The sequence below is a fragment of the Schistocerca cancellata genome, chromosome 8 (genome assembly GCF_023864275.1).
Source record: "Schistocerca cancellata isolate TAMUIC-IGC-003103 chromosome 8, iqSchCanc2.1, whole genome shotgun sequence".
In the NCBI taxonomy this organism is placed as follows: domain Eukaryota; kingdom Metazoa; phylum Arthropoda; class Insecta; order Orthoptera; family Acrididae; genus Schistocerca; species Schistocerca cancellata.
Window position 1 is genome coordinate 454,654,219 of NC_064633.1, and position 25,705 is coordinate 454,679,923.

The window sequence follows — 25,705 nt, forward strand, 5'->3', positions numbered from 1 at the left end:
ATGATGGATCAAGGAGTAGAATGTGCACCAGCACAGGCAAAATCAACATTCCTGATCAAAATAAGTATACTGGTATCAAACATAGGCCTTAATTTGAGAAACAAATTTGTGAGAATGCACGTTTGGAGCACAGAATGTAATTATAGTGAATCATGGATTGTGGGGGTGCCAGAAAGTGTAAAACCAAAGCGTTTGAGAGGTGATGCTACAGAAGACTTAGGTGGAATGGTAAGCGAAGAAAGGAACACATGGAAAACAGTGACGAGAAGAAAGTACAGCATGACAGAAAGCATCAGGGAATAACTTCCACGGGAGGGAGCTGTAGCGGGCCAAACGAAGGTAGACTTTGGAATAAATCAAACAAATAATTGAGGACTTTGACTACAAGTACTTCTGTGAGATGAAATGATAGAGGATGTTGGATACAAGTGCTACTCTGAGATGAAGTGTTTGGCACAGGAGAAGAATTCTTGGCGGACTGTATCAAACGACCTGGAAGACTGATGAATTATTAAAAAAGGCCATTTATTCACGATGTTTGCGATCTGTGAGGTGATGCAAAGTTCTGTTGTCTTTATTGTAATATGCAAGTAATACATGAACTAAAAACATACCAAAATGCAAGTAGTTATTTTATGACAAAACTATTTTTTTACGGTCGCAAACTTGCCCGAAACCGTTTCTAATGGATCAAAACTGCTGTCGTGTAATGATATATTACATAAAAATTCAGCTGTGGGGCGTAGCAAAAGTGCGAAATGTCGGAAGTACGAGAAGTATCAGCAAAAATTCATTTGTTATGGTATCAATAAAATACATGACCAACAGAAAAATAGTATTTTTATAAAAAGCTATTGTTATTTCAGTCGCTAAATTGCCTCAACTATTTTAATGGATCACGTCTGCTGTACTGTAATGACAAGTTAGTAAAAAATTCAGCTGTGGGGTGGAGCGAAACGGTGAAATGACAGAAGCACGAGAATTTTCCTCAAACATTCCTAAGTTAGGGTATCAATAAAATACAGGGTCTACACATGAAGTCTTCAATATTATCAAACTAAATTAAATGTTTACGATAAAATTTTTAGCTCACGCTTATCGCGAATTTCCTCTAGTTCGTATATGAAAGCTAAATAGAAGAATGCTCTTTGCTACAGATGAGTAGACCTAACGTTTTATTACTGCAGAATTATATATGACACTCTAAGCTCCGTTATTTTTACACTACACGAGTAAAATAATATTCTCAAAAGAAAGCACTAGTTCAGACAAAGCCATTCCTAAGCAGAATGATTAGCTTTTCTCACGTCTGATATCTTACAAATAGGAAACGCCATCGAATCGGACATTATGTCGGAACGAATAATTCACAATAACAGAATCATAGTCGTTACTTTAGAATCACTTGAGAGCACTGCAACCTCACGCTTTCTTACACGTGTACCGATCTCACCGTCACTGCAATAGTCTTCACAACCATGAAAACATTCATTCACAGAGTCATACGGATCTTCATTCTCACTAGGAACATCTGAATAATTATCATAAAAACCACCGGAAATATTTCAGATTCGTTCATTTCTATCCCGATTTCTGAACAGGGCCATGTCTAAAAGCAGGAGAAAATTGAAGACTAAATTAGTAACTATTGGAAATATCGATATATGGTCAGAATACTAAATAAGTAAAGAGTAGATGTAGGCAATCAAGTAGACGAAACAGTTGAAATATGTCACACCAGCTGTTATCTGCAGACACGAGCTATCTCGAGCTCCGAAAGTAACGGATGGAGCGCTAAACACGAGTAAACTCAGGAAAAAGTTGAAGTAATGAATTAAAATTTACTTTACGTCCAGGACTAGATACCAGGTCTCCTGCTTACTATGCAGACATGCTGCCTACTCAAGTACCATAGCGCTGTGGCTACAATAGCTTGACGGACTACCCTCGCTAGCCGGCCAGTGTGGCCGAGCAGTTCTAGGCGCTTCAGTCTGGACCCGCGCGACCGCTACTGTTGCACGTTCGAATCCTGCCTCGGGCATGGATGTGTGTGATGTCCCTAGTTTAGTTAGGTTTAAGTAGTTCTAAGTTCTAGGGGACTGATGACCTCAGATGTAAAGTGGCATAGTGCTTACAGCCATTTGAACCATTTGAACTACCCTCGCCCACTGATCTCGTTAACACAAACTTGAATTCAGTGCACCAGTGGTAGCCCCAACCCCTGCGATACACGTAGAGGTATTTTGCCTAAAAGCTGGCCTAAAGTTCACTTTTAAAATGCGAGTGCTTAACGGAATGCATGACTTCTTACTGCGGTCTGATAGGTGGGGCATTGCTGAGGTAGTGTGTTATTTGCTTGTTGTGCACTAATGCATCGTAGACTTAGTCTATACTCACGTCTGGCTTGCAGAGCATCTGAGGCTTCTCTGATGGCTTCAAATCACTCTGCTTTTGTGAATGTGTTAAACTGTGTGTTTATTTGAAGTTTGGTGAAAAGCGATATGGATTCCGAAGGTTCTGGTATGTACCGTTATTTATAATTATGTTCACTGTATTATTATTACTACTGTTATTATTCATTCATTGTGGTATAGTTCAGGGTGTTTTCTTGCGTATTTGTTAGTACAGCGTGATACGAAAACCATTTTTCTACTGTAAATGTTAAAAAAGTAGCCGCTGAATGCCACAGTTTAATTTTGTACGTTCGTTTTACATTAATGAGTTGTCAGCTATAAATAATGTCATTGCCGAAATGAATTCTGAAAGCATTTTGATTTTACTCTATGTCCTTCGAAAGTCAAAATTATGACAAGAAAAGAACTCTATAATCTTATGTGGAGATGTTCTGGAAAAAAGTGTAGAAAGATTCAACATTATGGAAAATTATAAATTTTAAGATTTTACGTTCCCTAACGAAGAAAAGAAGTGTTTTAAACATAAGTAAAAAAACGATGGATTGAAACATGACGAGAAACAAAAATTGCCAGAAAATAGGGTCAGTTAGCCACAAAACACACACTGCCGAAGACTATGGTAGATGCAAAGATCTGCACTTCATCGAACAGAGACAGCATAGACAATGAGATGCTATATTTGCAAGCCTACCTCGGAAGACTTCAATGACTTCTCAAAAAACCAAAGTAGTAAATACAGAAGCTCTTCACTTCGGCCAGTGCACACTAAATGATCGAATTAGATGTTTCGAATTTTAGTTGCATTTTTCCTACAGAATAAACATCAGGAAGTAGCAGATCCATTTAAACGAGCGAAAGTAACTTGTTCAGGAGAGGAAAAACGTCACACAAGAAACGTTTAGAAACAGATTGGGATTATTTGTGGTTGTTACCAAGCAGGGTTAATGAAATAGAAATGATGAAAATCCCAGAAGAAGATTTCTTGCAGACCATGAAACATCAGCGGAAATAACAGGTGTAGTTCTGCAATGTATCTATTCAGGACTATTCTGGGAACTAATTCCAGTGGACATAAGATAGACATAGATCAATTTTCTGCTTATAGTGTTGAAGCAGCAAGATTGTATACTGATTTATCCAACGACTTTGCCGCAGTGGTAACACCGTTTCCCGTCAGATCATCCAAGCTAAGCACTGCCGCTAACACTTGGACGGCTGACAGTACGGTCTGCCGAGTGCTTCTGGCAAATGTGGCGCACTCGGCAGTTGTGAGGCAAATTGAGGAGTTACTTGTTCGAGAAGTAGCGGCTGCCGCCATCCAGTGACACTATAGACTGAGGATGACGCGGCGATCGGTCAGTAGCGTTGGATCTTCCAAGACCTGTTCGGACGGATTATACTGATTTATATCGATGACTTCCTATGGATCTCACTGTACACAAGATTTTCGTGCACAGCCCAACTGTCACAAACGTACCTTCTTACCCATAGGCAGTTTACCAAAAGAACAAGCTGAGGCTTGCAATAAGCACTTTCGACTTTCGTCTTTAGAGACAAAGGTTGCCAGTAAATTCCTTGGAGAAGAATACCATCTGGACATAATAAAGAGGCTACTACGGTCATCAGATCCATTAATAATAAGACGGAAGCCAACGAAAACCAGCAAACTTTCCTAAAAGTGACCTTACATGTGCTTCTCTCAAACGAAGACTGGATTAGGCAGGTCCCTCAAGCCGCAAATAATGATGAAGAGGATTCCCCATAGAAACATTCTTCTCAGATGAATGAGAATGGAAGAGATCATCGGAATAATACAAAGATACATACATCAACAAATATTGGGAATATCATAGAGTTTACTACGATGACTTCTTTACGTTCAATGAGTCTTGTACAGTACCTTATTAAAAAAATAAACATAATTCCTACTGAAAACAAGGATGACTCTGCTCAGTTACTAAAAATCATTACAAAACGAAGTAGGCTCTCTCCTGAATGTACATCATGCAAACAAAAACAGTGAAAATCTTTAACTCATGGTGATGACTATCAGTATTTACTAGTGAGTATGTCCTACCCGCCGAGGATGAGATCTTCGACTCTGCTCTGGATGATACCATCAAGTTTATCTTGCGGTAAGAGATCCCACTCTTCAAAGGCAGCTTCAATAGGGTCCTGAAGTTCATCATGTGCATTCGGATGCTGTGCAATGGCCACCTTCAACAGTTCCCATGCATGCTCAACTGTATTCATGTCTGTGGACCGTGCTGGACAATACATTCGTTTGATGTTAATCTTTGAAATTACCGAGACACTGCTAGAGTACGGCGCAGTTTTGCATCGTCATCGGCTAGAATGAAGTTGTCAGTGCCTTCACGTCTGTAGAGCCTTATAGTCGCTTGTAGGACCTCTTGGAGGCATCGGGAATCAGTCAAATTGATGTAGATGGGAATTAGAGGATTCGTTGTCCCATCTTTGTTGCCGCCCAGAACATCATACTTCAACCTGCCAAAGAATGGACTTCTTGAACGTATCGCCGTTTTTGGTGTCTTCTAGAGCTTCGCCAAAGCCTATGACGTCTAATGTCCGGCCGCAAACCAATCCTGATCTCGTCAGCAGACATGACATTTCTCCATTCTGCAACGGTCCAATGTTGTTGTGCAAGAGCCCAGGTCCTTCGATTGCGTCGTTTCCCTTGGTTCAGTGAAAAATATCTCTTCTGGAATGAAGGCCACCCTGATGCAATCTTCTACGCACTGTTTCGTTTGAGATAGGAATCCCTGTAGCCCGGGAGAACTCATTTCCAATATATCTGGCAGTTGACGTTGGGCGCCTGCAAGCCGGAAGGTGGACGAAATGATCCACTGCGAAGTCAATCATTCGTATTTCCCATCTCTCCGTACTTTGTCCGCAACTTAGACACACACGTTCTGACTGACATCTCACAGATAGGAAACATCTTCCTGTGTATGACCTGCTGAAAGTAAAGCCACTATCCTGGCTCTAGCAAAGTACTGCACCTCTCTACGTAGCATGTTACTGCAGTGCCGAACACAAACTGAATGCAGCTCTTGTTGATAGCAGAATGCCACTGTGGCAGCGGCATGTTTATACGACATTGGAACGTACGTAAATCATGCCAGTAGTAAGCAACGTCTACTATAAGGGCTCTAACTGGTCAGTGAGACCTCTGGTATCGTAGACTACATTTTAAGATAGTATTCCAAACTTTTTTGAGCAGCGTATACAGAATCTAATAAAAATAGAATAATTTTGTTTCGTTTCATGTTACAAAGTATATATGTACGTTATTATCTTGCAAAATGTATTCTCTATGGTCTGATAGTACAGAAAATATCAAAAACTAATTTCGGCCAATTTTTTGAACGAAATACCGTATGTCTGTTGTTGTAGTGGCTAGCGCACTGCCTACAAAAACGAGACCCGGGATTAAATCACGGCCGTGGTACAAGTTTTAATTCATTACTTCAGCTTCTGTCCTTATCGAAGATAAAGTTGAGACTCATCTGTCTCCAGGAAAATGTAATTCCATTGAGAGAAAGCATTGTTTTGATATTGCCGTACATTATATAGAGGCGTAATATCACATCGCGATATGAAATGGAACGGGCATGTAGGGGTAGCAGTAGAGAACGCGAAGACTATAGTAGGGAAGCCGAATGGTCGATTTCGGGAATCTTATGAAAGTGTGTTCCATCTGTAAAGGAGGCTGCGTATAGCACACTGGTCTGACCTATTCCTGCTTACTGCTTGAGTGCTCAGGATCCACACGAGGCAGGATTAAAGGAAGTCATCGAAGCAATTCAGAGTGAGCTGCAAGATTTGTTACCGGTGGGTTCGGACAGCATACAGGTATTACGGAGATGCTTCGGGAACTGAAATGGAAATAGCTAGCAGCATTCTTTTCGAGGGATGCTATTGAGAAAATTTGTAGAACCGGCATTTGAAGGTGACTACGTAACAGTTCTACTGGCAGGACCCCGGAGAGAAATTAGGGCTCGTACTGAGAGATATGGAAGGACATTTTCCCTTCGCTCTAGTTGCGAATGGAACAGGAAAAGAAAATGGTTTGTAGTGGTACAAGGTATCCTCTGCCTCGCACCTCACGGAGGCTCACGGAGTATGTAGACGCAGTTGTAGACCGCAGTGTGTTAATGGCTACGCCGTATTATAAACAATGAAATACGATAAACTTCTTTTCTGCTAATAAACATGACTGACTCGAAATCTTGTAGACTGACAAATGCCAGGATGCTATCAGGCCAATGAAATCCGGTATATAGACGACAAAATAAAGTGGTGCGCCAGCTTGCCACATGTAACATTCCAGCCTGTATAATTGGACCTATAAAAATATGGTTATAGTAGCCATTCCCCAAAAACATGTGTTGGTTCTATAACGCTTAGAAACAACTGATGGCAAATGATTTCTGTACAGTCTTTCGTTTCTGTATATCACACCCACAGAATCATTTTGACATTTTACATTCACTCTGAGACGAACTGCGGCTATCTGCGCACCAGAATTCTGAAGGAATGTTACATTCATTTATACAGGGTGGTCCATTGATCGTGACCGGGCCAAGTATCTCATGAAATAAGCGTCAAACGAAAAAACTACAAACAACGAAACTTGTATAGCTTGAAGGGGGAAACCAGATCGCGCTATGGTTGGCCCGCTAGATGGCGCTGCCACACGTCAAACGGATATCAACCGCGTTTTTTTTTAAAATAGGAACCCCCAATTTTTATTACATATTCGAGTAGTACGTAAATAAATATGAATGTTTTAGTTGGACCACTTTTCTCGCTTTGTAATAGATGGCGCTGTAATAGTCACAAACATATGGCTAACAATCTTAGACGAGAAGTTGGTAAGAGATACGTTTTTTAAATTAAAATGCAGAACGTAGATACGTTGAACATTTTATTTCAGTTGTTCCAATTGCATACATGTACCTTTGTGAACTTATCATTTCTGAGAACACTTGCTGTTACAGCGCGATTATCTGCAAATACCACATTAATGCTTTAAATGCTCAAAATGATGTCCGTCTACCTAAATGCATTTGGCAATACGTGTAACGACATTCCTCTCAACAGCGAGTAGTTCTCCTTCCGTAATGTTCGCACATGCACTGACAATGCGCTGACGCATGTTGTTAGGCGTTGCTGGTGGATCACGATAGCAAATATCCTTCAACATTCCCCACAGAAAGAAATCCGGGTACATCAGATCGGATGAACGTGCGGGACATGGTATGGTGCTTCGACGACCAATCCACTTGTCATGAAATATGACATTCAATACCGCTTCAATCGCACGCGAGCTATGTGCCGGACATCCATCATGTTGGAAGTACATCACCATTCTGTCCTGCAGTGAAACATCTTGTAGTAACATCGGTAGAACATTACGTAGGAAATCAGCATACATTGCAGCACTTAGATTTCCATCGATAAAATGGATGCCAATTATCTTTCCTCTCATAATGCCGCACCATACATTAACTCGCCAAGGTCGCTGATGTTCCACTTGCCGCAGCCATCGTGGATTTTCCGTTGCCCAATAGTGCATATTATGCCAGTTTACGTTACGCTGTTGGTGAATGATGCTTCGTCGCTAAATAGAACGCGTGCAAAAAATCTCTCATCGTCCCGTGATTTCTCTTGTGCCCAGTGGCAGAACTGTACACGACGTTCAAAGTCGTCACTATGAAAATCCTGGTGCACAGAAATATGGTACGGGTACAATTGATATTGACGTAGCATTCTCAACACCGACGTTTTTTGAGATTCCCGATTCTCGCACAATTTGTCTGCTACTGATGTGCGGATTAGCCGCGAAAGCAGCTAAAACACCTACTTGGGCATCATCATTTGTTGCAAGTCGTGGTTGACGTTTCACATGTGGCTGAACACTTCCTGTTTCCTTAAATAAAGCAACTATCTGGCGAACGGACCGGACACTTGGATGATGTCGTCCAGGATAGCGAGCAGCATTCATAGCACACGCTCGTTGGGCATTTTGATCACAACAGCCATACATCAACACGATATTGATCTTTTCCGCAATTGATAAACGGTCCACTTGACCACGGGTAATGTATCACGAAGCAAATACCTTCCGCACTGGAGGAGTGTTACGTGATACCACGTACTTATACGTTTGTGACTATTACAGCGCCATCTATCACAAAGAAAACTAGTGGTCCAAGTAAAACATTCATATTTCTTTGCGTACTGTACGAATAGGTAATAAAAATGGGGATTACTGTTTATAAAAAGGCAGTTGATATCCGTTTGACCTATGGCAGCGCCATCTAGCGGGCCAACCATAGCGCCATCTGGTTTCCCTCTTCAAGCTAGACGAGTTTCGTTCTTTGTAGTTTTTCGTTTGATGCTTGCTTCGTGAGATATTTGGCCCGGTCACTATCAATGGACCACCCTGTATACTGATTCTACATAATGAAAAGCGTGAAGTTATCTTCATGAGTGCTAAATGACTCCGCTAAATCTCGGTTACGCGATAAGCCACTTAAATCTACAGTTTGTATATTCAATTAATTACTTTAGGACTATGATTACAAGTAACTTAATCTAGAAAGATCACTTTGATAATGTGAGGTAAGCAAACCAGAACACTCAGAAAATGCAGTTGGTCTGCTAAAGAGACTGCTTACGGTATGCTGGTTCGCTCACTTCTGAAGTATAGCTGTGCGGTGTGATATCCGTATGAGGTAGGATTGACGGAGGACATCGAGAAAGTTCAAAGACGGCCAGCTCGTTTTATATTATCGCGGAGTAGTGCATAGAGTGTCACATGTGTTATACTTAAATTGGGATGGTACTCGTTAAAACAAAGACGTTTCCCGTTGTGGTAGGACCTTCTGATTAAATTTCGGTGAACAGCTTTTTCCTCAGAATATGAAAATATTTTGTGGCGCTCACCTACATAGGGAGAAATGATCGTCATAATAATATAAGAGAAATCAGAGCTTGCACGGAAAAATGTATGTGTTTGTTTTCCCCGCGGGCTGTTGAAGAATGGAACGGTAGAGAAACAGCTTGAAAGTGGATCGATAAACCCTCTGCCAGGCACTTAATTGGGAATTGCTGAGTTACAATGTAGATTTAGCATGTTGATGCAGATGTATTACGGTGGTGGAAGGACGCTAGAGACGTGAGTTTTTTTGCACAGGCATTATTTTAATCGTCTCGAGTAAACCGTAGTTACTTAACTTTATTAAAAACTTTGTCAATTTCCTCTGAAACGGAGTTCTCTGCACACTGATACACAGAGAGTAATTATCCTTATCTAATCTACGTATGTACACACGTAAATCAAATCGGGTAGAAGACCAGTAGCATGGACGACAATCTCTTCCAAGAAGTGCTTTTCCAGATAAATATTAATAAGCCGTTCATCTCCAACGTAGAAAAATGCTAAGCGATTGTATGTGCCACATACAATACGTTTGTCTGTCATAACGATCCTGCTTTTACCCGTTACCAACACGATATACGGCAGGGAGAAAAATAAACCGAAAAAAATACGAGTTTCTCATTTGCAGCTTTGATTTGGTGCCATACTGTCAGTATCTATTATTTTCGTTTTACTCCCACTGCTTTAATTGCCCATGAGGACATCTGCTGTAGCAGAACACAAATCCATATTTTTGAACCATTGATAGCGTAAAGGTTAAAGTTTGAGTGCTTCAGAGCGAAAACTGTAAACTGGGAATGATGCTCCAGGCTCTCTCGCTTCTGTGTTAAACACACGGACAAAGCCCGCCTACCACAGCCATCGAAACCACAGGAAACACTCGGTGCGTCAACACACAACACGCGAATTCTGGCAACAACGAAACAAACAAAAGGACAAAGCCGATAAAATGGCTGCACGTACAATAAACTCTGTATGTACAGTGCACAGGTATGGACATGGAAAGAAATATATAGGTCTGCATGACATACGGGATAAATTTTAAATACCCTATCAACTACTTTCTTATGTTTAATGCAAGTTTTACTGAAACACCTTTCAGATTGGGACACTACAGCGCGTTACGAAAAAGTGAAGACGAAAAGATGAGCAATTAATAGTAATGGTTCAAATGGCTCTGAGCACTATGGGACTTAACATCTATGGTCATCAGGCCCCTAGAACTTAGAACTACTTAAACCTAACTAACCTAAGGACAGCACACAACACCCAGCCATCACGAGGCAGAGAAAATCCCTGACCCCGCCGGGAATCGAACCCGGGAACCCGGGCGTGGGAAGCGAGAACGCTACCGCACGACCACGAGATGCGGGCTTAATAGTAATGTGTTGAATTCATTTTCTGAATAGCAGTTCGTAGTTCAGCAGTGCGTTATAAAATAACAAACATCGCATGAGTATCCCTAGTCGCTTCCATCTCATACAGCTTCACCGTATATTAATTGTACTTTTTGGATGTAAACTTTTGTTCGTTAAGCACGTGAGGATAGCAATATTTTTATTGCGGTTTTTCGCTCAACGGTCAGCTGTACGAGAATGTTCTATCATTCCACGGGTTACTGCAAAATTTTTCTAAAGTGAACTAGGAATGTTAAATTGCATGAAATCGATCTTCAGCAGCAGAGCCTGAATGTTTATTTATTCTTCCATAAACTGATTCGGTTTACATTTCAGCTATATTACCCACATGCAAAGTCTAAGAGCCCTGATGGGTAAGTTCGAAGCTTCTTTGTTTTGCATGTTTTTATTGCGGTTGATACGGGTTTTATTATCATTTGTCGTTTTTTAATTGCGGATCACTGTTGACATTTGAGTTTACATATCGTCATAGTGAGTGCAGCTGTAGGCACTAGAAATGGGGTGCCAAGTTGAGAAATCGGAACATTTCTTACGTATTCTTCACTAGAGGGTTGACAGCAGCAGAGGCAGGCAGAGACATTTTCACCTTCAGTGGAGATAATGCCACTGCACAGAGCATGGCAAGGAAATAATTTTCTCCCATTAGGGAGGAACCTTTTGACACTAGTGACTCCCCACGTTCAGGAAGAACTTCTGCTTTTGATGAAGGTCGTTTACACGTATTAAGCCACGATAATCCTCATTAGTGTACTGGAGAACTGGCGAATGTGATGACCGTGATGGTTCCACCATCGTGCGACATTTGCATGTAATGGGCAGGTTCAAGAATCGGATGTATCAATACCGCATTGTGTAAGCCAAAATATCAAAAATCAGCTTACTCGTCATCAATTGGCTCGAGCACAACACCGACCATTCCTACCCTCTGTCGTTACTGGTGACAAGAAATGGTGGCTTCATGCTAACATAAGGAAAATAAAGGAATGGTGGTGCCCGAGCAAAGTAGCAGCTACCCGTACAAAGATCTTCGCACATCCATAAAATAAAATGTTACGATCTGGTGGAACAGCGGCGGTATAGCATACTACTAATTGCTTTCCGAGGTGTATTCATCACTGCTGACACTTATTGTCAACAGGTAAGTCGTCTTGAAGACACAGTCCAAGAACGACCCGGAAAATTGCGTGAAGTGCGGCTTCTCCGCGATACAGCACGTCCGCTTTTGGCATATTCAGAAAAAACAATGTACAGGAGTTGTGTTGGGAAGCCGTTACGTACCCATGTCAATCAACCGATTATGCACTTTCACATTTCCACCTTTTCCGCTATCGAACAACCTTCAAGGAACCTCCTTTCCGGATGAAAATGCGCTCAGAACATGACTCGACTAAATCTCCGCCTCAAAATCACTTCATTTCTACAGTCGCGGAATCGAGAACTTAACCCCAGTGTTGTCAGACTGTTGTAAACACTGAAGAAGAATATAATATTGATGACTAAAGTCTGTGTCCTTTTTTTACGGAAGAGCGCTACGATCTTATGCAGCGACCCTTTTATTTTGGATCTTATTATTGTATGAACATTCTGAAATACTCTAGGGTATTCTTCCAGTTAGCGTCACCCAGATTTCGTGATAGTTTGGCAAACTGACTTGTTTCCGTTTTCATGATAGACGAAACCAATGAAAAATTTTATTTTCACTTGTGTCACGATGTCTTGGGATCTTAAACGCGTGCTGTACTACAGTCTTATAGGTGACACACTGAAATAAATGATATAGTAAGTAACCATGTTTGCTGCTTTCTTATCAAATTCCTAACATCATTCTGTGGAACAGCGACATCGCCAGGTACTCGATAAGTTATTTGAGTAACGACTTTTAATTAACGTCTCCTCTTTTGTGACAGTGGACAGTGATGTCCATGTTGATTCTGTGTTCATTGACTTCCGGAAGACTGTCGATGTAATAGGCATTGTCGGCTAATGAACAAAAGACAAAGATCTGAAATGTCACGTAACCACTGCGACAGAATTGAAGAAATGGTATAAAAAAAGGACAGGCACAAAAGGGAGTTACGATCCATTTGCCATTAAGAAAACAATGAGTTTAGCCTGGATTGCCTGTTGATATTCCACATTATCTCTGGTACGAAACTGCACACGTGTCAGCAGATAGAGCTATTATTGATTGATCTATCACAGGGAAATTCACAACCTTTGGGTATCTACACGCTGTTCCAAAAACACACGGAAATATTTCAGGACGAGGTTCAACACACGCAGGAAATAAAATAAGTCATATGAACATGGGTCCGGAAATGGACATTTGTTGAAAAGCATGAAATCTATTCGCGATTCCGAATAGATTCCGGGACTCGAGGCTGGATTTCCCGTTTTACACAAGAAGTCGCCTTAACCGCTTTGGCTGGCCGTTAATGAGAGTAGATTAGATTGTAGTTTAACGCCACGCCGACAGCGAGGTCATTAGTGTCACAGCAGAAGGTCGGATTACGGAAGTCTGGGGAAGGAAGTCGGTTGTTGAATAACCACCCCAGCGTTTGCCATGAGCGAGTTTGGAAAGTCGCGGAAAACCTAAATCTGGATGGCCGCTCGGAGATTTGAACCGTCGTCCTCCAGAATGTGAGTCCAAGCTGCTAACACTGTGACACCTCGCTCGGTCTGTGTGCGAGTCACGGTCAGAGCCACAAACTTCCACATGTCATCGTTTCCTCGTCACAACCTGTACTCGTTCACATGTTATTTAATTCATGTACAGGGGAGGAGCTTTTAATTAAAAGTGGTTGTCCAGTATTAGCGAATAAAAACGATATTGCAGTGCCTGTTTTTTTTTTAAGTTCGGTATTCAGGTATCAGATTCGGAAGTCGGTTAGCTAGAACATGAGAAACTCCTTTTTATTTTCATAGTGATGCACCCAGTTCAGTGACTTATGTGTTCTAAATGCCCACCCTCTTCCAGTCTGCAGGCTTCTGCTCGTTGATGCAGCGAGGCACAAACACGTTCAATGTCTCCTGGAGCTGAACGTATTCTTTGGCTTGCCACCTGAGTTCTAGTAAAAAGTTATGCTTCATCCTCTACAGGTGTGGCATACAGCAACGCTCTGAAATGGCTCCACAAGAAAATGAATTACGAATTTCTGTCAAGTGAATGTGGGGTCCAAGCGCCAAGCGCCAAGCAACTGGTCGACCTCTGCCTATCCAGCGATTAGCATAACGGCGAGTCAAGTTGGTGACAAGAACACTGAAATTATTACTTGTCGTATAAGAACAGACAGCCGCAAAAATATATGCTACTCATGGATGAAATTCTGTGTTTATATTGCATTGCTTTCAACGGAGTCAGCTGCAGTTTTACTTTTACTCGGAAGTATTTCTTCATGAATAAGTCGTAGTTTATATACCGGCATAAGCTGTCGCCAGCAGACTGGTTGGCAAAGATCTAGCGCGAAGATCGATGGTTGCCACTGGATCAATCACGCCTGTACAAGAGTGGCCAGAGACAGACTTGCAAGCAACAATCCGCCAACGCCCTCTCGACAGCAAGTTTTAGGCCGCCGCCACTGACTAGAGGGCCTCACAGTCACTTCCAGTCACTAACTAACTGACTCACTCTAGTCTGGCGTCTGTCATTCATTCGCAGAGTGAGCTTAGGCCACGCCAGTACATAGCAGGACCAGATTAGAGTAATAGCAAGATTACCGATATTATCTGCGTGAGGACAATGATTGAAGAGCTTGTACCACAACAAAAATTGGATATTTGTGTTATGGTCTTACGCGACCAGGCTGCTGAGGTTATGGGTTCCTAAGCTTAAGCACTACTTAAACGCTCGCATCTCGTGGTCGTGCGGTAGCGTTCTCGCTTCCCACGCCCCGGTTCCCGGGTTCGATTCCCGGCGGGGTCAGGGATTTTCTCTGCCTCGTGATGGCTGGGTGTTGTGTGCTGTCCTTAGGTTAGTTAGGTTTAAGTAGTTCTAAGTTCTAGGGGACTGATTACCATAGATGTTAAGTCCCATAGTGCTCAGAGCCATTTGAACCATTTGAACCACTACTTAAACTGATTTACACTAAGGACAATACACACACGCATGCCCGAGGGAGGACTCGAACCCCCGACGGAAGGAGCCGCGCGGACTCTGTCAAGACGCCTCAGACCACGCGGCTACCCCGCGCGGCTTGTACCACAACACATGGAATCTATTCAAGATAAGTAAAAGCTCACAGTCCATGTGAATAAAGAACCAAGTTAACCCACTTGTGCATTTGTGTTATAGAAAGAGGATACCGACCAACCATAACAACATCCTGTATCCTTGCTTGTTACTGTACAAGACTCTACAGTTTATGTCACTTAATCAGTGACATTCGGCTCTTGTCGCGTTTACTTCACGACCCTTCACGTCTTTTGATAACTTATTGGGTCTTTGGACGCTAAAATTTTATAACTATTTCTTTAATTAAATTGAGATATAATTACAAACAAACATTTGCTTTACGACTGACTTTTTTGCCACTAATAGAACCAGAATTATTCCAATTGTCAGACGATAACAACTCAAATAGCAGTGAGAGCAGCGTCTGTTTATGTTAGACTGAGGGTAACTACGTACACAGTTAGATGTAGATCCACGGCCAAGTCACTGACAATTCCAATTAAATATCCGTTGCCCTTATTTGGAGACTTGAATGTTAGTGTGGTGTCACCGCCAGACACCACACCTGCTAGGTGGTAGCTTCAAATCGGCCGCAGTCCATTAGTACATGTCGGACCCGCGTGTCGCCACTGTCAGTGATCGCAGACCGAGCGCCACCACACGGCAGGTCTAGAGAGACTGACTAGCACTCGGCCCAGTTGTACGGACGACTTTGCTAGCGACCACACTGACGAAGCCTTTCTCTCATTTTCCGAGAGACAGTTAGAATAGCCTTCAGCTAAGTCCATGGCTACGACCTAGCAAGGCGCCATTAACCATTTCTAGAGAGAGTCTGACTTGTATCATCAAGAATGCTGTATACAAATGATGGATTAAAGTTAAGTATTCCAGCAGCTACGTACTTTTCTTTCTAGCATTCATTACGTATCCTGTTTCAGACCTAACGCCAGCCGGCGTGTGTAAACGCGTGCCTTTCGGTTACCCGTCACTGTGGACTGGCTGTCTTGTCAGTCCACTACAGTTAGAGCACATTTTCGGGTAATTACACTTGAGTCGGAGTTGAATAATTCCTTTTGGAGCACTCGGGATTGGGAATATGGGAGAGACAGCATACAGTTGAAACATATTGTTGCGCTTTTCAAATAGGAGACGAGAAACGCCACACGACACCATCACGCGAGCAGACGACCTGCTTTGTGGTGCTCCCGCCTCGTTCAGCAGTGGCCGTAATGTGGTAACTTTTGTATTATATACAGTATATCGGAGAGTAACCGAAATTGTCAAATATCAAAGACACTAGCCTCGATTATTATGGTGGCACACGATGTATCCTCAATGGCGCATCACAAAGTAGCTTCGTGAGTACGGAGGTAGATGCTGATATAATTTTATGGTAATTTTATGTTCTATAGCAATCGATCACCGAAGACAGACAAAAGTTCAAGGAAGAACGATGAAAATAAGGACGTGCATGGTTTAAAACATCGTCTTTGTCGACGACATTGAAAATGGAGCGTTGGCTTGAAGCGGATGGTTATGTGAACCTCCACCATCTGTGCCCTCTTCAAAGGAAACAACCCATAATGCCTCTTAATCAGTTTTGATAAAACATAAATGTGGATAAAGGATTTGCGACCTCGTCTCGAGCTGTTCCTCCTCGCTCGGTAATAAATTAAAAAAACTTAAGTTTAAATGTAGTTAATATGCCATCGCAGCAGCATTTCACTCGTTACATAAGGCCGTATTTGGAAGCCGTAAATTTATTACCACCTCGGAGTGAGTGGCTTTAAAATTACATATCAGGTTTCGTGTACTGCGGTGCTGTTCCTCAAGTCAGAGGATCGATTTCATCCTAAATTTATCTAGCGGCGCTCTAAAGGCGCCCGGACAATAACGGGGCCTGGGGAGCACAAACTCGACCTGTTTACAAACCAGCGGGCCAGCACCCCTGTTGCGGCTTTTCTTTGTTGCTGGCTGTATATACAGCCGCTGCTACGTCAAGCCGATGCCTTGAAAGGCTACTACTCATAGCGTCGCGTGTTGCGGGGGGCGCCGGTTATTTTCTCGGAAGCGTCAAGTCAGACAGCTTTGGTGCTGGCCTTACACCCAGCGAAATGGCTTCCGTTAATCGTATTTATCTTTACACTGTATACAAAATAGCTCCATAGAACCGCGCAATTGTGTCTTTCCAGAATTTAGAATTCCTATTTTGAAAGTGACATCGGAATTTTAATAGAAATAACATTTCGTTTACTAGTGAATTACTTTCAAGACTGGCATTTATTTCCTCTATAACGACTGGCTCTCTGGTTCTTAGTCGTGAACTTAAACCTGGTTTACTCGGAGACGTTACTGTGTGAAACCAGTAGCGAATTTCATTCGAAAATCCAGTTTCATGGCCTAAGTTTGGACACGAGACTGTCAGTCCACAACGTTCTTAGGTTGGGCAACATTGGGAACGGTGAAAACTGATGTTTTGTGGGCAGTTACGCTAAAGCATAGGTGTTGGTGGGGCGTGATCGACATTGTTCGCCTACTGGCCATTAAAATTTTTACACCACGATGATGAAGTGCTAAAGACGCGAAATTTAACCGACAGAAAGAAGATGCTGTGATATGCAAATGATTAGCTTTTCCGAGCATTCACACAAGGTTAGCGCCGGTGGCCACCTGCAACGTGCTCACATGAGGAACGTTTCCAACCGATTTCCCATACACAAACAGCAGTTGACCGGCGTTGCCTGGTGAAACGTTGTTGTGATGCCTCGTGTAAGGAGGAGCAATGCGTACCATCACTTTGATAAAGGTCGGATTGTAGCCTATCCCGATTGCAGTTTATCGTATCGCGACATTGCTGCTGGCGTTGGTCGAGATCCAATAACTGTTAGCAGAATATGGAATCGGTGGGTTCAGGAGGGTAATACGGAACGCCGTGCTGGATCCGAACGGCCTCGTATCACTAGCAGTAGAGATGGCAGGCATCTTATCCGCATGGCTGTAACGGATCGTGCAGCCACGTCTTGATCCCTGAGTCAAAAGATGGGGACGTTTTCAAAACAACAACCATCTGCACGAACAGTTCGACGACGTTTGCAGCAGCATGGACTATCAGCTCGGAGACCACGGCTGCGGTTACCCTTGGCGCTGCATCACAGACGATGGTGTACTCAACGACAAACCTGGGTGCACGAATGGAAAAACGTCATTTTTTCTGATGAATCCAGGTTCTGTTTACAGCATCATGATGGTCGCATCCGTGTTTGGTGACATCGCGGATGCGTATATTCGTAATCGCCATACTGGCGTATCACCCGGCATGGTGGTATGGGGTGCCATTTGTTACACGTCCCTGTCACCTCTTGTTCGCATTGACGGCACTTTAAACAGTGGACGTTACATTTCAGATGTGTTATGATCCGTGGCTGTACCCTTCATTCGATCCCTGCGAAACCCCACATTTCAGCAGGATAATGCACGACCGCATGATCCAGGTCCTGTACGGGTATTTCTGGATTCATGAAATGTTCGACTACTGCTCTGGCTAGCACATTCTCCAGACTCTCACCAATTGAAAACATCTGGTCAATGGTGGCCGAGCAACTGGCTCGTCACAATACGCCAGTCACTATCTTCATTAACTGTGGCATCGTGTTGAAGCTGTATGGGCAGCTGTACCTGTACACGTCATCCAAGCTCTGTTTGACTCAATGCCTAGGCGTATTAAGGCCGTTATTACGTGCAGTCGAGGTTGTTCTGGGTACTGAATTCACAGGAGGTATACACACATATTGCGTGAAAATGTAATCATATGTCAGTTCTAGTACAATATTTTTGTCCAATTAATACCCGTTTATCATCTGCATTTCTTCTTGGTGTAGCGATTTTAATGGCCAGAAGTGAATCTCTATTCTTAGCTAGAGGTGACGCAGTAAGACAATAATTTGAGCGAACTACAAAGAGGGTTCTCTGGGGTGGGGGAGGGGCGTTAGTAAAGGCATCTGGTCACGAAATGTCAGTATCAATGCCGAAAGCGATACATAAAAAGATCGATACTGGAGAGAATTAAGAAGAGGCAAAGGAAAAAGAAAGATGAACGTAAACTGTCTGTCTTGTCTACAAGGAATGGTGAACCACTCACAACAATATAACACGGGATAAGGAAAGTAATGCAAGAGGAATCTTACCGACACGGACCGAGACATATGCCATGCCTGATCGATGACGAACGGTCTCAATCTCGACTGCAATTGTTGCTGTCAGGCGCATTAAAGTGCACCTCAATTAGATCCTGAGCGAACACTGAGAAGGGAACCGTATGCAAAGGACTCGGAAAAGATCGTATCGCACAGTGGCAAGTAAAGCTGCGAGTCTTCAGTCGGCCAAAGAGTACGTACAGAATCGGACAGTAGTCCAATAGATGTTTGTATTTCGTTACTACGACTTTACGTCACTGCAAGAGTATCGAGATGTCGGGTGCACCGGCGGGCACGAAGAGTCTCGAGGTGGCCCTGTGGAACATCTAGGAGTGTTTCTGTACAACGACGTGGGCTCATTCACTCATTTTACCGCGGACATGAACCCGAATATTCTACATCACCATGGCGAGGATGGTACTTGGAAGTTGAAATCAGCCGAGCTCATGTGGCTACACGCAGTTGTATCTTGTTCTATGAATACCCAGGCACCCTGCCGCCCCTCAACTGTCCCGCTCAGTATTCGACCGCATTCTTATAGAAAATGTTTGGAGTCATTTGTAACAGTGGGTGAAGGCTAGAAATCATCTCTCCGCTCTTACAGGGTCTAATCGCCAACTAGTGGGTTCAGAAGGATGTGGCACAGTTGATTTGTGCTACCTCTTCCTCACCAGTATCAGTGCAACAAGCGATGTTACACGGTATTGGCGTGATGTTTTGTAGAAGTCACTGATTTTTCTTGTGTCATTAGTTTTCTGAAGTCCCCTATACGTTATTATGCCCTTGTTGATTTTTGAAGAGACAGTAGCTTTACGGGCAGGTTCTCATTCAAAATGATCGAAAATTTGATTTTTTTTTGTAATTGTGTTTTTTGAAGGTGTATATGTTTAGAATGGTTGGGGCACACCTTGAGAAAACCAGATGGAGCCATCGAGAAAAAAGCATTGGAATGGAATCCCCAGGGAACAAGGAAGAGAGGAAGACCAAGGGGCACATGGAAAAGGACAGTGGAAGGGGAAGCAAAAAGAGTTGGCAAGACCTGGGCAGAATTGAGGCAAATGGCCAAAGACAGAGACGGATGGCGAGTTCTCCTGGTTGCCCTATGCCCCCATAGGGGCCAAAGGAATTAAGTCAAGTAAGTCAAAGTCATGTTTAGAATGTTGAGACGAAAAGGTTTTTAAATCTGTGCCTCACTAAAGTTTCTGCAGTCCATTGCTAGACGCAGAGTCATGGCCGCCATGGGGCGCTTTCAGCCGGAGACGCCCGACTCAGGCAGAAAACTTGTGCCTTGACGTACATTCAAAAAATGATTTATATTGCAGTAAGCATGCAAACATAATTGCCAAAAAAGCTGACGAACAACAGTACATTCTGCTCAACCAGATCGGCATTTCTTGCCTACAAGAAGTAAGGAATTGCTCTCCAGGAACAATTTGAGATAGAGAAAGGATTGATATACGGTACAGAAATTGCAAAGTAAACGTAAGTAACGAAAACACCTTTTTTGTTTAATTTTAACTATTTTGTTAATATTATTTATTATTGTAAGGCCGTAAAGAGTGAAACAAACCCCCAAAAATAAAGCTCAAAATTCAGATTAGCACTATATCGTTAGATTTATGATTATTTAATTGTGATTAGGTATAAGCTCCCCTGACCGATGCTACCCATTTTTGATATCAGATAACTTCTGGGGACCTACACTGTACGCAGTCTGCGTACTTAAAACTCACAGGCCCTTCATCAAATCATAATTACGGGCGCCATTTTGATTTTTGTTTTTGTATTGAAAATCTAAAATAAAGTTCATAGTAAGATCAATCATAGTCCCTAAACAGATCCCTCGTATGTCTTTTCATTGTCTCAAAACAAATTTATAAAACTTTGGCTATTGATTTGCTAATCTGAATGAGAAACTGCCCTTAATTCATCTTCTTCATCTTCATCAGACCTTCTATCCGTAATGCATTAACCCTCGCAATACCATGGGGGAGAGAAGAGGGTTTGGAAATTATTGTAATCTACTCAGTCACTTCATATTTTAAAATTTGAAAGAAATATATGTTAACATTAAAGACTTCTTCTACCAGACTCCATAAAACTTTTACGTTTTTCAGCTAATGTTAATCCAAAAATTTAGTCTCAGCAGTGGATGTCACTTTCCGTAAAGAACACTTATATTCAATAACAGCAGGCTGAGGACCTTCTTTATACGACAGTATCTCTTTGAATAATATTTTCTGGGTAAAAGTAAAGAACAATTAACGACATACACATTTTTAGCTTTCTTGTAGGGTGAGCATTAAATATCGTGCCCCGTCTGTTGGTGGATGACTCTTTTTAAAGTAAGTAGATATTACTTTCTAACACATCACTATCTCTTTAAAACGTGAGTTGGTAATATACATCAATTGCGATTAACAAATTTTGTTTTCGTTTTTATAAGTTATTTTAGGGTGGGTGTAAAGTAACCCTCCTCCACTCCCCGTTGGTAATGCGCGTTATGGAAAATGCGTTGGTACTGTTGGAGTTAAACCAGAATATAAAACTTTCATGAGCCATCTCGTTTCGATAACTTTCATCTTCGATATGGAAGCCTATAAACTTTTAGTTTTCTACTTCCAGAACATCGTGAAATAAAATGAGGGACCATTTCGCCAAGCAGAGCTTTGATTGCAGCGAGAAATGGAGCAGTTGTGTTTCCCATTAAAATGAACTGGATCTTCATGTAAAAAATAATAGACTGACTCACATGCAGTTCCAGTCATGTTACTCATCGTAAAACAATAAAATAAAAGAGGGTCGTTTGATGAGCACGGTAAGATTTCATAGTAAGGGAAACCAAAGGTAAAAGAAGATTGTCATTATGTGACACCCAGCAAAAACTATGCTAGCGCTTAAACAACATCAAACTGTAAGCCTGTCGAATAGTGTGTTTGCGGGGAATACCCACATTGTGTGGGATAAAAAGTGAGATGAACGGGGTTCATTAAACCTACGTTCCATCTCTTTTATTTAACCAAATGAACAGTTCTTTGAAGCCATAGACTGTAACCAGTAAATACCGTTCTGTTAATCATATGTTTATGCTGGATTTTCTTAAGTATACTTCGAGCTGACTGTCGGAAGCTGCTTTCGTAATTATTATCACGAATTTTTAACTTGACAAATGCTTCCAAGCCATACTGATAAATAATTTTGTCATAGCAATTTTGTGCTAAAGCTCTTTCCGCTTACGCCGCGCGGGGTTAGCCGAGCGGTCTATGGCGCTGCAGTCATGGACTGTGCGGCTGGTCCCGGCGGAGGTTCGAGTCCTCCCTCGAGCATGGGTGTGTGTGTTTGTCCTTAGGATAATTTAGGTTAAGTAGAGTGTAGGGACTGATAACCTTAGCAGTTAAGTCCCATAGGATTTCACATTTTTTTCTTTCCGCTTACGGTAGCCGCAAATGCCGAGGTAGAATGAATAATATTTGCGAGAGAGATAATTGCAGGAGTTAATTCATGCTCTTATACCATTTACACTGTGACCAATCGTATTTATGGATGTTAACTTCTATATTAGTTCTGAGGTTAGCGTATAATGTAATGACCTTATCTGGGTTTAAATTTTATAAGACATTAGAAAAATCCGGTGATTCCTGCTTTTTGTTTAACAATCTCTATTTTAGAGAGTCCGCCTTCAAACTGCAAACTGGTGATTAATACTTTTCAAACTTTACGTATGAATGTTACAAGTTTAACGTCCAAAATTACTGTCCAGGCTACGTTCCGATGAAGATAGGATGCTATATTATCTTAATAATTGAATTTATAATTACTTCAAGAACAGTGACGTATTTTCCTCTATACCTGCGCTTAAAAATCTCATATTAAGCGTAATAGAAAATGTTGTACTTCTATGTGAGCGTGATGTCTTCCAGGAATAGTTAAGCTGATTCACAAGCAGTCGCAAGTGTCGCTCGAGGTTATGAAGTTAAAATGCATTGTGTTATTTGTAATCCACTTCGTTAGCTCGTCTCAACAAGCAGCGGTATGTAGTCGACGAAAATTTTGGGTAATGGCATGCCCAAAGTACTGCATTCTTTGTTTTTATAAAGGACTGTGTTAGAGTGTGGCAGAATTCATTGTAGCCTTGGGGCAGCACAATCAGTAGATTTTTCTTTTGTGGCGACCGACACCACAGCCTATGGCAGGAGTGTTAATGTGATTGGATTGTTGTTTTAGTTCGTTTGAAGATGTGGAAGTGCGTCTATGTGGTGCGTGCGTACGTGGGTGCCTACGTGTGTGTGTGTGTGTGTATGTGTGTGTGTGTGTGTGTGTGTGTTCGCGCTCATGTAACACGCTGGTTAAGTCCAACTGAGACAAGAAAGGACTAGTCAGAGAAAGGCACAGGGAAAAGAGTCCTTGTGCGGATGAGCTGTGGGATGTGGAATGCTGCATTCTTTGTTTTTATAAAGAACTGTGTTAGAGTGTGGCAGAATTCATTGTAGCCTTGGGGCAGCACAATCAGTAGATTTTTCTTTTGTGGCGACCGACACCACAGCCAATGGCAGGAGTGTTAATGTGATTGGATTGTTGTTTCAGTTCGTTTGAAGATATGGAAGTGCGTCTATGTGGTGCGTGCGTACGTGGGTGCCTACGTGTGTGTGTGTGTGTGTGTGTGTGTGTGTGTGTGTGTGTGTGTTCGCGCTCATGTAACACGCTGGTTAAGTCCAACTGAGACAAGAAAGGACTAGTCAGAGAAAGGCACAGGGAAAAGAGTCCTTGTGCGGATGAGCTGTGGGATGTGGAATGATTTGTAATTCCGATATCGGCCCGGGCGCCACCTGCGGCATTATGCGAACGCGGGTCTGTGCTTCCGAGGACGCATCAGGATCGTGCGTCCGTCGTGCTTCCTTTCCTGCCATCTACAAAGAAACTCACGTTACTAAGGAAATATTATCCACACCCCCTCCGTAAGACGTTTAATATACAGTGACCACATGACGTTCTTGGATCTGACAAATTTTTGTGTGTTTAGCTGCACTGGAATAAGGAAAATGGCATGTTTTGTACTAAATACCCATCTAAAACATCAAAACGTTTGAGTGAGAGTGCTTCATATAATAAGGACGCCTGTCATAAAATTCTACTACAAAGAGTTGCCACAATATTTCCAAATTAGCCGTTATATGCATCTGGCATGGAGACTATAAATTTTGTGTTCTCATATAAAGATGGTTGGTTAAAAGGAAATTTCAGAAGGATGAAAACAGCTATTGCAGAGGTGACGATTTCCAGCAAATAATAATAGATCCATGACATATATTGCTGGACTAATGTATATCACTTGGAAAGTATGTAAGAAGATGGAATTAATATATGATCAGAGAACAATTGAAAAGTATGAAGAAACAATGGAGATACTTGTCATGGACAGACTTCACATTTCATTAGTTTATATAGCAGATGGTTCACCAACTTATAACCAAGGCCGAAGTGTACTAGCATTCGAAAACTTCTTTAAATATGTTAGTGGTAACAAGTACAAAAGAGAAGGTTAGCATACGTATTTCGGTTGTGTTTGTGGGTCCAAATTCAGGGATGTCTGCTTAGAACGGCTGCAGGAGGAATTACAAAACATACGGCAAATGTTTATATATTTAGCGTGATATTTTTAGAGTATGCCAACAGCAGAGGTTCACTAACAACTAATTTCGACATCTCCGTGAAATGGTGTAATTAGGTACGATTCGTGGTAGCATCACAAGAATTCAGTTGCACATTATTTAAAGCGAGACTAACAATGAAACCGTTAATTAAATTTAAAAAAAATACCATGCATTTGGTTAACACATGCAATGAACGGTCGTTGGTCATACCAAATCCACAAAGAGTATTAGGAGAAGTAGTTTTAAAATGAGAGAAGTTACTGCGTAGTAGAAAGGAGACATGGTTTATGACGAAATTCTGTTGGAGCTGTGAACTCAATGTCTGGTCCCACAGAATACGGATGGCTCACCACACTGCTGCGTTGAGTACAGAGCCGCCACCTATGCTTTTACGAAGATTTTAAGCGCAATTCTATGAACTTGCAGGTTATAGAAATGTCACTTGATATGAGAAAGAGAGCTACCATCTTTATCTTTAACAAACAAGGTACGTGAAGAAAGGTGGACCTATTGCGGAATCAGTAATAAGGAAAAGTCATGTTTGCACGGATCTAACTTCCAGTTAGAAAAATCTTCATCACTCGTCCATCTAAGATTTTGCACAAATTTTATTTGGAGAACTGCTAAGCGATCCAGGGAAGAAAAATTTTATATTTTATGGATTGGAGCCTTTCAAGCGCAGGGCTAGAAATTAAATTTATTAACCACTTTGAATGGAGAAAAAATACTGGTTTGGATAACAGAAAAGTTACAGAATGTGCACAATGCACGTTGTTCATCTCTCAGGTTCAGTCTGGCGTTTTTACTTCAAATATTCACTCAAAAGAAGCATTTCGAATATGGTGAAAATCTTTAGGATGACGGTGTCGATTTTGTAGCTCTTCACTTAAG